The sequence below is a fragment of the Bactrocera tryoni genome, chromosome 1, assembly GCF_016617805.1.
Source record: "Bactrocera tryoni isolate S06 chromosome 1, CSIRO_BtryS06_freeze2, whole genome shotgun sequence".
In the NCBI taxonomy this organism is placed as follows: domain Eukaryota; kingdom Metazoa; phylum Arthropoda; class Insecta; order Diptera; family Tephritidae; genus Bactrocera; species Bactrocera tryoni.
Window position 1 is genome coordinate 25,050,027 of NC_052499.1, and position 15,944 is coordinate 25,065,970.

General features: G+C 38.6%; 1 protein-coding gene across 4 annotated transcripts in view; it reads left to right on the forward strand.

Annotated features, from left to right (window-relative positions):
- Positions 1 to 15,944, forward strand: part of LOC120772068 (histone-lysine N-methyltransferase, H3 lysine-79 specific) — a 122,828-nt gene that overhangs the window by 32,441 nt on the left and 74,443 nt on the right. The window contains exon 1 of one of the 4 annotated variants that reach the window (XM_040100474.1): positions 4,884 to 4,982. The exons of the other annotated variants lie outside the window; for them this stretch is intronic. The gene's annotated coding sequence lies outside the window, so the exon portion shown is untranslated. Of the gene's footprint in view, positions 1 to 4,883; positions 4,983 to 15,944 lie in introns of those variants that run through there. 4 annotated transcript variants of the gene reach the window in all.

Consider the following 15,944-nt stretch of genomic DNA (forward strand, 5'->3'; position numbering starts at 1 on the left):
CTGTCTTTTAATTCACTGAACTATGTCAATGTCGTCGTATATCTCGTACAGCTCATCGTTCCATCGAATGCGGTATTCGCCGTGGCCGACGCGCAAAGGACCATAAATCTTTCGCAGAACTTTTCTCTCGAAAACTTGCAACGTCGACTCATCAGTTGTTGTCACCGTCCAGCACTCTGCACCATATAGCAGGACGGGAATTATGAGTGACTTATATAGTTTGGTTTTTGTTCGTCGAGAGAGGACTTTGCTTCTCAATTGCGTAATCAGTCCGAAGTAGCACCTGTTGGCAAGAGTTATCCTGCGTTGGATTTCTAGGCTGACATTGTTGGTGGTGTTTGAGACATTTAGTGTCCTTCTATTTGTCCTTAGTTTGTACCTCCAATTCAGGAGGATGTTTGTCTAATTTAATATATTTGGGTTTTAAAGGTATTCATTTGGACATTCTTCTTACTTCTTACTGCCGAAAAATTTTTCCGTCGTATTCACTTTGCCTTATGAAATATATGGGGTCTATAAAAAATAAGTCCTTTATTTGTCCAATAGATGGCTAAAGTTATTTGGTACTAGAAATAGAAATATAAGATTTTGTACTAAAAAACCTCTCAGCTAGTTTTGTGACTCCTAGACCCGGTATTTTTTGAACACTCTTCAAAGATGGACACCGCCAAAGTAAAAATACGGAAATATTTACAAAATAAAAAAAATTTCATTGACAAATTTTCTTCTATAAATGCGAAAACGTACGCCAACTGAAAATGTGAATAGTGTTTATGGTCCTGATATCGTAGGAGTCAATCATACATAATTTGGTTTCGTCTATTCAAGATGCACCACGCTCTGGAAGACCAATTGGCGAAAATATCGATAAAATAATGGAAATCGTTGGGTCCTTCCGTCATGTAAGCACTGTTTCAATTGCTAAGGACCTAATACGACGCAAAAAAACGTTTCGTACTATTTAAATATTTAAACATAAAAAGAAGCTCGTTGTATAGGTTAGGTTAGGTTAATATGGTAGTCCAACAAGCCACACATAGATATACTTTGGAGTTCAGTTGCAAAGTCCAAGCATCCTTTAGGATGCCTGCGCTTGATGCGGTTTTTAACAGACTCTGCGGCCTCCCTATCGATACCTCCACTAGTGTGTTATACCGTGGGAACCGCAGTTGCTTACAGCGTAGTCTTGCCAATGCGGGACAAGTACACAAGAGATGATCCATTGTTTCTCTGGTGCCCTGCTCTAGTCATTCCCTCCAGTCTTCTCGATTTGTCAGCCCTATCCTGCGAGCGTGTGACGCTACCATCGCTGAAAAAACTCATGGACGATTTTCCATCTGCTGAATCGCAAGAAAATCGATGTCATTTCAAAATTGAATGCTTACTGCTGACGAAAAGTGGGTCATTTACGACAAGGTCAATCGAAAGCGGTCGTGGTCGAATCACACTGGGCCGATGTAAACGGGGTGGCAGTGCCAAGATTAACGGTCAGGCAAGTTTTGCTAAGTGTTTGATGAGATTGGCAGGGAAGCAACATGAAGAGCAATCTGAAGAGGTTGATGTGGTTTGTGGGCCGGTAGAATCATCGGTTCATATTTCGTAAAAGTGACTATTTGAGTCCGTATATTGAAGCTCGTGATCTCGGCGACATTGAGTTTCAACAAGACGGCGCCTCTTCCCACACATCGCATCAATCAATGGATTTATTGAGAGAACACTTCGGTGAGTAAATAATTTAATGTTTTGGGCCCAGAGATTGGCCACCAAGATCGTGTGATAACACACTGTTACATTTTTTCCTGTGAAGACGAAAAGTCTTAAGTCTATATAGACAATTCCGCTTCGATTCAGGCCTTTTGCACAAGCGGACTGTGTTCTCATTTGTTCTATTTTTATATTAAACTTAGCACATTTTTGTACTTTCATATATTCATACCTAGTATGTATATGTATGTATATTTACTAATGACGCCAACTTGCACTAATTTCGCCTCATTTCAAACTTATTTTCAAGTTTCTCAAATTTATTTTCTTTACAATGTTAGCAAGTTTTTTCGAACAGAAAAGTGGCTAAAACAAGCAAACAAGTTCGAAAACTTTTCGTTTGTTGATTTCTTTCTAAGTTTGTGTGTAAATTGACGTTGAAACTGTTACACGTGCACAAATATTTATTTACCGAAAATTAAATGTTTTTGCGCAATTTCAAAGCTTTTAATGGTAAATGATTTTCAGTACTTTTAAACGGTTTTGAAACTATTTGCTTCGCTTTAAATTTTTTAAGGAATAATTTAAAATAAGTAATAAAAACTTTAATTTCACTTTTTATATTCCAAATTTACACAGTATTGTAAGCAGATTTAAAGTACCGTTGTATAATTTTTTGAATTTCGTTAATTTTTTTCCATTATCAATAATATGAGAAGAATACAAGGTTTTCTATAAATGAGTCCCTATTCATTCATAGATTCGAAAAGCTTTGGTTCAGAACAGATATATCGACATACATACATACATACATACATACATAGACAGAGTTACAAAAATAGGAACATTAACTAGCTAAATTATGACAGCGATAAGCCTGAATTCCGATAGTTTAAGTATTTTTTGCACGCGATAAGCAACAATCTCATAAAATAAAAGTAACGTAGACAAGTAAGGAAAAGTTATGTTCGTGTGCAACCGTAGCTATTTTAGGCACAAACATGCACCGTTAGAAGGAAAATAAGTTGTCTCATTTTTATGAAGATAACTCACATATTTGGTGATACATGCGTAAGAAAGTCAGCCGGATGTTCGAAAATCTTGCTATAAGATACATATGTACATATATGGGGTTTTTGTCCGAGTCAACCCATTTCTGACAAGCATATCTATTATCAGAAAATGAATCTCTCCTAATTTCTGTATCTCTCAGATTGATCGATATTTTCGATAAAAAGTTCGTAATGGGAACTAGGATCCAGATATTTGGTATATGGGGCTTGAATGTTTCCCCTACTTTTTTTAAAGAAAAAACACAGCAACCTCAAATTTAGTGGGGAATGTTTATTAACATTGGAAAGAATATTCCTTGACATTTATTTTTTGAAGATTATCTCATTCAAATGTTGGCCGCGGCTACATCTCAGATGGTCCACCCATTGAGTCTAGTTTTCGATGACTCGTCCGAGCATTTAGACTGGTAGCTGGCGAAGGACATGTGTGATATTTCGCTCCAAGGCCTGAATCGAAGCGGGATTGTTAGCATAGACTTTAGATTTCACATATTCCCACAGGAAAAAGTTACACGATCTTAGTAGCCAATCGAGCGGCTCAAAACGTGAAATTATCTGTTCAACGAAGTGTTCTCTCAATAAATCCATTGATTGATGCGATGTGTGGGAAGTGGAGACGTTCTGCTGAAACCCAATGTCGCCGAGATCACAAATTTCAATTTCTGGTCTCAAATAGTCGGTTAACATGGGACGATAACGGTCGCTATTGACGGTTACGTTATCACCGGCATAATTTTTGAAGAAATATGGATGGATGATTCCACAAACCACATCAAACCGTTGTTTTTTTTCTGAATGAAATGGCAGCTGTTGAATCTCTTCAGGTTACTATTCGCCCCAAATGCGGCAATTTTTCTGTATAACATGCCCATTGAGCCAGAAATGGTCCTCATCGCTAAACAAAATTTGGCTTCTTGGAACTTTTCAAGAGCCAATAGAGCGAAGTGATGGCGCGTGGGTAGGTCGAGTGGCTTCAGTTCATGCGCAAGCTGTAGTTTGTACGATTTTAATGGAAGATCTCGTCAGTCCGAGTTGCTGCGAACAGCGCCGAATCGACTTTCCACGGTCTTCGTGTATACTCTCAACAACGGCTGCTATATTTTCTTCACTGTGTACTGGACGTGTTCTATGCGGTCGAATATTATCCAATAATGAATGCTGGCTCTCAAGATGGGTGATGGCGTTGCGAATAGTACGCTCAGAGGGCCTATTGTGTTGACCGAATTGAGCGAAACATACTCTTTATAGAACGTGAATTTTCATAATGAAGCTGAACGATTTGTAAACGTTATTCAGGCGTAAGTCTTTCCATGACAAAATGCCAAACAATAATATGACAGCTTGACAGAACTCACGCGTTATCTGTTAAAAAAAGGCTAGCCTTGAAAATAGTTCTTATACTTGAGTCATCCGATTCAATTGTAAGTGTTGTACCTTGTTTCTGTAATTCAGAAATAAATGAAAAAAATGTGGAGTTTCACTTTCCTCTGCTCCAAAGGGGATGGCTCACCCGAAAACAAAGATAAGAGTCGGAGACCCTATAAAACAAATACTATTATAATTGATCTACATGACAAGCTAAGTCGATTTAGCAATGTTCGTCTGTTTTTCCGTCCATCCGCCCGTCTGTCTGTATATATGCGAACTAGTCCCTCAGTTTTTGAGATATTGCACTGAAATATTACTCACGTCCTTTTCTCCCCGACAACTGCCATACAAACTGAATGATCGAATCGCTTGTACCGGAAACTTTTTCAATTGACGATGTTCTCACAAAACTTGTCATGAATTGTTTAGTGATAAAATAGTGCAAACTCCGCAGAAATCGTTCAGATCGGAGCACTATAGCATTTGGCTGTCATACACACTTTACCAACAGAATGAATTAGAGATCAAGTGATTGTGTGATTGTAAGGAATAATTTGTATTTGTACAGCTTCGGTGCAGCCGAAGTTAACTTGTCTTCTTGTTTTTTCTTTTTAATAATAAATGAGTAACTAGTATTAATAATCATGTTTCTTTATTGATATTTTTTCGTTAACAAATTTACTAAACTCAATTATGTTCTCTTTTCTTGCAGGTATGTTCAGATGTAATCAGAGTTGTTCGGCATAAGTGCGAGCATAATCAACGTTTAAACAAGTTTGTATGCGCAATATTTATACTTCCTTCCTCTACTTCCTTGGGGATAGAAATTTCTAAAAGGTACTTACATTTAATTAATTATGCATACATACACACACTTACATATCAACCACTTTTTATTAGAACTATGATGCCGGAAATCAAACTAGTACGCCATTGCGTTTTCCGCTGCTAATTAGGAAAAGTTGAAGCAAGTAACGCAGGTGCGTACACATGTACATACATTTGTGCGTATTTTTATTGCAACTGTAAATACCAAGCTTGTTGAACGCACCTACATATGTATATACATATATATTACTAAAATGCATACATACATAGCTAAATTAATAGAATTCGAACTTTGCCACCCCCACGCTAATGAAACTTCTTACCCCACTTCGCCCACACACAGTTACAATATTGTCTGTTCAGCTGGTGTTTGCCTTTCAAAAAGCATTAACCTACTTTCGTTCTGGCGAGTGAACATACTCGTATTAGGAATTGTTTGTTACAGAGTTGCATTTGCTGCAATGTATATGTATATAGTATGTGTATGTGTGAGTGTATTTTGCTGCGTTGACCCATTAAACTAGAGCTGCCAAATCAGCGGACACTACTGGGTGCCACCCAGTTTTAAAGGCCGCTATCAATTGTTGTTATTGTTGTCATATATTTCGTCGAAAAACCGCTTAAACCATAGCTGCAACTTAGTCTAGGCCGCTAGTTCACGGTACATGCACATTTTGACCCTTCAGCGTGCGAATGCGTTTTCCTCTCACTAACTGCCCAAGCGTGTGGTCAGCCGCCAGTTGTCGTGCATGTGACATGTGACTCGTGTTGTGATTTTGGCACATTTTCAGCCACCAAGTCTCGGGAAACTAGCACGCCAGACACTCCAATAGATTGTGCCCGACTCTAGAACTCAAGTTCAGCCGCACACGCTGTGCCACGTCGTCTGATAAATGTCGGAATTGCGTGTTCGGGGCAGTGATTACGATCGCTCAGCGATACACTGACACATATTCACATTCATGCATGTATTGTAGCGGAGGTGGCGGTAACCCTTGGATTTAAAAGTGCAGCATATGTGAAGCACGCATTTAAGCGATTGACCTAAAAGCCGAGGAAATTACCTTCCAGGCCGCCGCTCACATGAATAAATTTACTCACACTTTCAATTTGTTCCAGAGCACGAATGTGTGCAACACTAACTTTAACGGAATTTTCTTAAAGCTTTAAAATCTTTGTTATGCGTATTGGTCAATCAGCGGGCTTAAGATCAAAGAGTCTAAGATACTTCTTTCAAATTGATCACGATCCGTTGAACTTTTGCAGATTGGTATTACCATACCTATTTCTTTTACCTTCGTATGCCCGTATACCAAATATCATATGCTAAATCGAAGCTCGACAGCTTTTACCATATTCCGGAAATCTTGTTCGGGCTTATAACTTGATGTTCGCCTTATTTCTCGAGAGCTTCGAATGCTAAGGTCAACAATATCGCTTCGTTAGCCAAAGTATGCTTCCATCGCTTACATTTCCTTTAATTTTCTTCTTCTTCTTTATTGGCGAAGACAGCGCCTACGCGATTATAGTCGAGTTTACATCAGCGCGCCCCTGTCGTTCTTCTTTTTCTGTTTGGCGCAAATTCCAATTGTAGCCAGGCATGCCTGTCGTAAGAGGCGACTAAGATCCTGGCCACCAATCCAGGGCTGTATGGAGGCTCAACTGGTCGTAGTTTCGGCTACAAGGTCAATACCAAAGACTTTAACCTGGTACCACGGGGAGCAGTAGCCCCTGGAGTTCGCTCCAGTCTGCTCATTGGGTTTGGCCCTTTGTGGAGATTCGTGGTGGCTGTGGTTAAAACCCAAATCGCGGGAAGAACTGACTTTGTCAGTCGAATGTGGAGTTGCATTGCAACCGGGTGCCGGACCCAAAGTACGGCAGAGGTTTTAGATGGGCCTCGAGCCCTACCAAGGTGGTTAGTGTGTCCTTACCACACTGCCAATTGGTACTGAAAATCCTTACGCAATTTTCAGGGCGCTGATCGACGCATTGTATTGATCCGTTGTACTTTTGAGCACCGTGGAGTTAAGCTTTTCATAAGCAGGATCCCACGTAAAACACATTGACAGTTGTAGCCAGGTTCTTCTCCACCTGGTTTTCCAACGGAGTGGAGGTCTCCCTCTTTCTCTGGTCTTACCCCGGCGTGTACTGCTTTGACTACTTTTAGTGCTGGAGTGTTTGCATCCGTTCGGACGACATGACCTAGTCAGCGTAGCCACTGTCTTTTAATTTGCTGAACTATGTCAGTGACGTCGAATATCTTGTACAGCTCATCGTTCCATCGACTGCGGTATACGCCGTTGCCTTTGCCTTTCCGGGGTAATGACTGTCAACAGTGACATGGGAGCCAGTTCGACGACTATTTGTTTGATGATAGGAGTTATTTCATTTTGCCAACTTTCACTACCAGACCCATTTGCTTCGCTTCCGTACTTAGTCTAGAGAAAACAGAACTAACGACGCGGTTGTTGAGATCAATGATATCAATATCATCGGCGTAGCCCGGCCGTTTTTTTTCATTTTATGGGCAATTATAATTTCTAAACACCTAGAAAAAAGTTGTTTTGCTCTCCAATTATTTAACGTAGTAAGAAAGTATTGCTTCTTCAGTGTTCGGCAACTTATCCTGTGGTGTTGCTCTCCAAACTAATTTGAATATGGTGCGGACGGAATCCAATTGACCAAATTATTCAAATTGAACGTAATTACAACAAATATTGATTTTTCTTACGATCCAGGCTGTTGCTTTGCTTGTTACAAACTATTTACTGAACGTGAAGGGACAGCGATAACTGTTCATGAGGGTTAAAGCACATATTCGATGTTATGACATTTTTTTTTTTGCTCCTTTTTTTTGAATTTTATTTTATCTACTGTTTTATTCGATGTGGTTTCGGTTCGTATTTCCTCACATATGTATATAGTAGTTATTTTGCGGTATTGTGTATAACGGTAACAGGCATGTGATTACAATTGTAATTACTGTCTTTCTACAGACAGAAGCAGGGAAGCGACAACTCACACGCATAAACGGAAATATGTGTGTCTGCAATGCGGTAAAGCTAAAATTACAATAATAATCAGTCAATCCATCAGCTGGATAAGGCGGCCTGAGGTGAAATAAAAACAAGTGAAGATAAAAAATATTGCCTCTGAGTTCATCGAATTTCAGTTGATTTTTCCCTCCACCAGTGTAATTTAATTGTGGCGAGTTTTCCGTGCGTAAACGATGTGATCAACATAAAATCGAATATTTTCCACATTATGGTCAGTCAGATACAAAAACTTATGCGCCCGCAAGTTCATTTTCATAAATCTGTTATGGCGACCCAAGTTATTTTGTTTACATACAGTCGACGGCGAGTCGGTCCTTCATTCACCCGCTGATGTGTCTATCAGCACAAACACATAACCCAATCATATATAATATACGAGCTCATATGCATACATAACCCTTTATGTGCATATCTTTACAATCACGCTGTTGTATGCTATGTTACTCCATTTGACTCACACGTATAAGGTCCCATTCTACCTTTCTAACTTTTCAGTGTTTCTGCAGCCAGCCGCTTTGTCTGCATTTGCCTGACTGCTTCTATGTCTCTGTCTGTGCTGCCTCTGCCATTCGTCACACAACTGACGACGGCTGACTTATGTCAGACATTCTCTGCCTCTCTCCATCGCTGCTTACCTTCTTACACATACATATAGTAGGTTGTTCGTTTTTTATTTAATTGCAAAAAGCCATAAAAAAGGTCGTTGGCCACTAATGACAGACGTCGAATGCTGGGAATAACAGCAGTCGAAGCTGAAAATACCAGCACAATATTTGTAGACACAATGAAGTAGTAAAACATGAAAACGTATAAAAAACGGACTTGATAAATTCAGTTAGAAGTACAAGTAGGATTTCTACATTTCAAGGTTGTCTTCAACCAACTGATCGCTTTAATGAAGTTTGAAAGCTTTAGTTGGTGGTAAAGTGAAGTATATTGTGGAAGAATGTATTACATGTAGATAATATTGTCGCTAGTTACCCTAATATCGCCGATATTTTGGAAATAAAAAAATCATTGAACTTCTAGGTCGGCTCTTTGGATTATGGATCCTAAATGAATTCAAATGAAACTTCCGCTATGTTTCTATTAGCAGGCGATATAATACTATTTGATGATTGAATTGTATAGTTTCGATTCCCTCTTCTAAAGATCCCAAAAAAAGCTAAATTATTCAGTTGTCAAGGAAGTTTAGTTTCGCCTTCATTGAAAGGCAGTTGGACAATTTTGATCCAACAGGACTGATTTATTTGAGATTTTAAAGTCTTATTTCTCTGACAGTCAATAAAAATTATACTGAAATAAGTAAAAGATAATAGTGAGAAACCTTGTTGATCATTCACAATAGATAATGAAACTCCTTTTCTTTGATTGAAACTTCCTTTTCTGGTTGGTATTTTTTGTAGAATATAGTATGTGTTTTTAACCACCTTAGATAATCTACCTTTGTAGGCAACAAGCCTCAGCAAAAGTAAATTTTAAGATCTCTTTTTGAAAGATTTAACACAAAATGCGACAAAACAGTCAAATGCCGTTGAACGCAAAGCTTAGAAGTTGAACTGTGTCTGCACAAACTGAAAAAAGTGCAAAAAACATGCGTGCAACAAAGTGGCAAAACCAAAATAAGAATGCAGTAGGTAGGGGAACTTAGCGTGCAGGATATTGTACACACATACATATCAACTTTATATACCATAGACACAGACAGAGGCGCGTCGAGCCAAGCTGGGTATGTAGAGGCCGATAAACCACAAAGTCGTGCCACGCAGACACGCAATACGGCATTAAACCCGGGAACAGACGCTGTTTCTTTTTATTTTACTGTTTCTATTTTTTAATATTTTTATTTTCATTTTATTTCGTTTGGTTTATTGTTTTCTTTTGCCACATGTTAAATTTATTTGCGCATGCTCATAGCTTCAGTTGGGGAGCTTAAGGCTTGCTTCGGGGAAAATTTAGTTTTTTTAAACGCGCATAGAGTTTAAACTCAGCTATGAAAATGAGAATGAAAAAATACTCCGCGAGCACTTTAATTACAACTTCATTAAATATTAACATTGTTGCAACAATTCTCGTGCTGTATTTCAGCCGCTGTGTTCTACCGCTATGCCATTACCCTTATGCATACGGTTTTGTGTTTCGACCTACACACCAACCTTTTCGGTTAAGATACTCTTAGTTATTTATACCCTTAAAGGGGAATATTAAATTAACCAAAAACTTTGTAACTTTCAAAAGGAAACGTCGGAGACACTTTAAAATATACATATATGTATGTATGTATGTATGTATATAAAGGCGCACCGTGAGGAGCCGATTCGATTTAGTCTTGATCGGCTATCTGCCGCGAACTAGTCAATAACTTTTTGAGCTATCGATCTGCTCATTTGTTGGAACCGTTGAACTGCCATACAAACTGAATCATCCAAATAAAGTTCTTGTAAGGAAAACTTTTTTATTTGACAAGGTATCTTCACGAAATCTGACATTATTGTTCTCCAACGCTACAATCTCCGAACAAATTGTTTAGATCGCAACAATATAGCGTATAGCTGTCACACAAAGTGAAGGATTAAAATCTTTTATACATTTCTATGCTTTAAAAAATGCACCTGTCAAGGGTATTACAGCTCCGGTTAATGTGTTCTCTGTTATTTTTTTTTTTTTTTGAACTATACTTTTTGAACTTTTTTTATTATTATTTCGCGTTCTATATTTTTAATTTTTTGTTTTAACATTTTTATTGCTTTGCTTTTTTACGTTTTGTTTGTTTTTATTAATTCTATTTGCTCTTCTCACCGCACATTTGTTTTAAAGTTTATGTTTTCTTTCCATATTCACCACAAACACCGCCCCCTCGTTTCCTCCGCTATTCCCAAATTTTGTGAATTCCTGTTCGCTTAGTCAGCCGGCAGTGTCAGTTGGCTTTAATGCTATTTTACTGTTACTTTTATGTTTATTACTGTGACATGAATACTGCGACTGACATTCGCCGTAATATTTTGGCTAAAATTTACGATGTCTTGTTCAATGGCTTTTGTTGAGGCAGTTTCTTCTCGTACGTTTGCACATTTCATGTATATTATGTCTTTGCTTTTTACATACTTATGTATTTATGAAACGTGCCGAGTTTGTACTGTTTCGGGAGTCGCTTTAAAATCCGAAAATGTCATTTTTTTTACTTTAACTCCAGTAGTTTGGAGCTTTTTTTTCAACTTTATTCATAGAACAAAAAATTATGTCATTCGAAACCCGCAATTTTTAATGGCAAAAAAAGTCTTTAAGTTCTTCTTCATTAACTGGATAAACTTTTCTCATACCTTTTTTGTGTGATCTTTGTTAACGGACCCACCCTCAGTCTAAAACAGCACCCTCAAAGGTATCAAAGATCATCCACCGCGCTCCGTATTATTTTTTGATATCTTTCAAAATTAATTGAGAATTTTTTAGTTTTCACACAAAAGGATTACCATAACATAAGAACAGAAATGTCCTTCGTCTTCCCACACCACCTGAGGCTGGCAAACTAATAGCATGGCTTCCGAAAAGTGCACAGTACCACCACAGCATTTAGCGTCATAAACACCCAGTTAGTTCGTGTCCTTAACCAGAAACCACCGTCGAAAACCTCTGACACAGTTAGTCACACGACGCTACTGGAGGAAATCGAAAAAGCTGTATTCCCTCCAGGACTGAAGAGATGGACCATGAACTATCGGAGCGGTCGTCAATCATCCGTGCTATTTCGAGGTAAAAACTCAAAACTAAGAAGAATTAAACATGGGGTTCCGCAGGGCGGTGCCCTCTCCCCGCTATTGTTTAACTTCTGTATCTCGAAACTCTCACAACTACCAGAGGGAGTTTTGCATGATTTTGACTTCGGGCAATGGTATCGATGGCTTATGTTCAATGGTAAACAGCTATCCCTCCGACCTTTTTCGCTTCCTCGCTGCGCGGATCTTAACATTTCTCCCCAATAAATCCACAGCGACCATATTTACAAAATGGACTAATAAGGAATACAGACTTGACCTTTATTTGTAGTCGATGGCGTCAAGATTCCGACTGTCAATAATCCTAAAACTTTAGGTATAACTTTTGACAGTCTGTGCCGCTTTACTTCTCATACGACCACGATTATCGCCAAAAAAAACAGAGCCGTAACAAAAGTGAAGTCGCTAGACGGCAGCAGATGGTGAAAGGACAAATAAACGCTGTTGTCAACTAACAAGGCAATCAGCCGATGGAAATGCAGACGAGAAAGTTCCAGACTTGTCAGAATATCCTTTCGAACACCTACATAGTGAGACCCGTATTCTCCCAGTTTAGGAGCATAATGAACTTCTTTCCAAGCAGTTCATGCTGTGGTGCTTTCGTAGAAATTATCCCTGCAGTCATCAAGAGGTCATTCTTCAACTACGTCTACGACATCAAACAATAAGCCCACCAGATTTCGGACGCAACTAACTTCCAACAAGCACTGGCCGCCATTCACAGTGGAGCCATCAACCGACTCCCTTTCAGTGAATGGCTTACTTGGAGTCAAACCATCACCCAGACGATGCAGACGATGAGGTCTAGTTGAAGCGAAAAACGAGAGTGACGCTTGCGCAGCTTCGTTCTGGATACTTTAACAGGTTAAACTCCTACTTGTCCAGAATAGATCCCGATATACTATGTATGTAATATATGTCCTGCGTGCAAGGAGTATCCGCATAATAGTATTGCATGTCCCACTAACCCCACTCATCTAACACCCCTTTTCCTTTGGTCCGACGCCGTCGACACATCACGTTTCTTGGACCTACCGTTGGATGACGTCGATGACAACTTCGCTAATCCTTACCATTTTGACGGGAATCAGGTACCCACCAGAACTACAACAATATTCGTGTCAGTTATTTTGTTGTATTAAGATTTTTGTAATGTATACTTATTTAGTTATACATAGTATATAACTGACGCACTTTCCAGTGAGAACAATTTGATTTACAATATGAGCCCACGATCCGAAGCTATTGCCCTTCCGACCTCTTCTTATTTTACCGTTTGTGCTATTTCCTCTTATTTTCTGCGGAAATAGTCATTACATGTTGTTGTTCGCCTTGCCATTAACACCATTTCAACTTGATATCGTGCACTTGACACCATCACAACAACAATAACAACCAGAGGGAGCAACAGCGGCAGCAGTTTAATAAAATTATATAAAATAAAAGAGAACAGAAACAAGTTGCAGCAGCAGGCCGAGTGCCAGCTGAGCAGTAACGGTGCTTCGTGACGTGTCGCGCACACGCCGCAACAATAACGACAACAAAAATGCAAAACGTTAACAATATTACATGACGAAGTAATATCACAAGTGAAGGAATTTTTCTTATTTATTTATTGTTGTTTTCTTTCTCTTTTTTCGTTGTTGTTGAACTGACATTTAGCCGGTCTTTGCGGCGGGTTACTGACTTCTTGGCCGTCTGCCCGCCAGCTCGCCTGTCTCAGCGCGTTGTTTATTGAGCGAGTGAGTGAGCGCGAGAGGGCGTAACTTAAAGCTGCAAGTTGGCAATAAATTCCAAAAATAAATTTACAACAACGGCAATAACAAGCAACAACAACAGACGCGTGCTGCTTGCACTTTGATTTGTGCGCTCATTGATTCGCACACACATCGTCTCGCTTGTTTATTGAATTCGTTGGCCAAGTTGTAACCTTTTTATCATATTTTTTTATTATTTGTGTCTTATTATTTTTTTTTTTAATTTTTAATTTTTTATTTTTTTTTTTTATTTTTTTTTGTTTATTTTTTTTTTTTTTTTACTTTTTTTTTTTTACTTTTTTTAATTTTTCACTATTTTACTGTTATTGATGACACAATCTTTCGTGTTATTTGTGCAATATGTTAACCAACGCAACAAGAACGAAATACTGCAAAAAGTATAAAAAATAACCAACAACTACAACACTTAACGCCTCAATTCTGTGGGCGTGGCAGGCGTGTTCTCAGTTGCTTAATAAAATGAGTGGAGTGTCAATATTAACACCTTGATGGCTTAATGCATTTAGTGGTTGTTCAGCTATGTTACTAGGATAGCTCGATATGTACCAAATATTCCCTGAAAATGTATATTTAGTAAGAAACCCCATATATCGTCTTCTATATTGGCATAGGCACCGCTTACGCGGTTGTAGCAAACTTTACAATCGCTCGCCAGTCGTTCTTGCTTTTCGCTATTTGGCGTGACTTAGAGATTCCGAGTGTAGCTAGGTGTTTCCAATGGATTGAAGGTTTTTCTCTGCTTCCCCCGGGGGGTACTGCGTCTTATACTCTTACGGCTGGAGGGTTTTTATCCATTTGGACGACATTTCATGCCTCTGCACCATATAGCAGGGTGGGGATGACTTGTAGAGTTTGGTCTTTGCTCGTCGAGAGAGGACTACTTCTCAATTGCCTGCTTAGTCCGAAGTAGCACCTGTTGGCAAGAGTTATTTTCGTTGGATTTCGGGGCTAACATTGTGGTTGGTTTTAATACTGGTTCCAAGATAGACGGAATTATCTACGACTTCGAAGTTATAACTACTGGCGTGGTAGCCAAATAGGGAGTTCGTCGACTGTTTCTTTGAAGACAGGAAGCATTTCGTCTTGCCCTACCAGACCCATTTCCTTCGCTTCCTCAACTCAAATTCAGTCCAGTTCAGGTTCAATTCAAATCAGAGTAAAAGTAATGATTAAAAACTCATTTTATTTCTCATGTTCTCTGCTATTTTTTCCTCTTTGCAAAAATAAGCTTCAAAGACGACTGATTCAATTTCCTTTAAGATGACTTATCAAACTGCTCGAGCTGGATGCATTTTTGCTATTTTTGTTGTTCTCATGTTTGTTTTGCGCATCCATAAATTTATGACACTTTGACACGCGAATATGAGCGAGGCAAGACGTCAAGCCAAGTCCAGGCCATGTACAGTTGTACGGCGGCGAAACTTGAGCCAAGCAACAAATAGACAGCTAGACTGGCAGTTGTCAAGTGTTAGTCATTGCAAGACCAGTGTGATTGTTCGAGGTAGTCGGCCAAAAATAATCTACAAAAATAATTTTTAATTGCTATTTTAAGCATTTTCCTCAATTTTTTCTTGGCAAATTTCTTTTTGTCAACTCCTTTCCCTGCTTCTTTGGCTCTTTTCACTCTAGAAATTTGGAAAGATGTGTACTTTTAATATTTGTAAGTATACATAAATGTTTGTATGTGTGTGTATGTGCAGCATTTTGCGCTCATAGCCCATGATGGATTGTGTTGTTAGCTCGACTGGTGAAGCGTGCTCGCGTAGCTGTAAATAGCTTTTACTTTGCCCTGCCTGTTATTGCTTGGCACACCTGACATTATGACTTGCCCATTTGTTGTTGTTATTTTCGTATTTTCCATTTTGCAATTTATCACAGAAATTTGTCATAGCATAATCATATAATAAAACTGTCAATTAACGGAAACAACCGTACACACGAACACAGGTCACAGAAGGGAAAGGTGTGGCGTGATGAATTTCCAAATGACTGGAAATCGTTAATTGCATTTTCGAATGAAACATTTATGCAATAGTCAATTAATATTTAAAAGAAAAATAAATAAATAATATTAAGGAAGGAAGCAGGAGATAAATGAAGTCGTAAATGTTTATATATACAGTTTTGTGCATGCAATTGGAACACTTGAGTGTTAAAAACAGCAGTACTTATTGCAGTGCAGTTATCTGCACTGAACTTTTTTGAGAAAAACAAAAAACAATTTTTAATATTTTTAGCTAACTTTTCAAAACTATTTGAACTTATATTTCTTATTGTGAAAAGCGTGAAATTATCGCCATTTATATCTAAAATAGCTCAATATTCGCTATAATATTAGGAAAGTTATTAAATTTGCAACTGGAA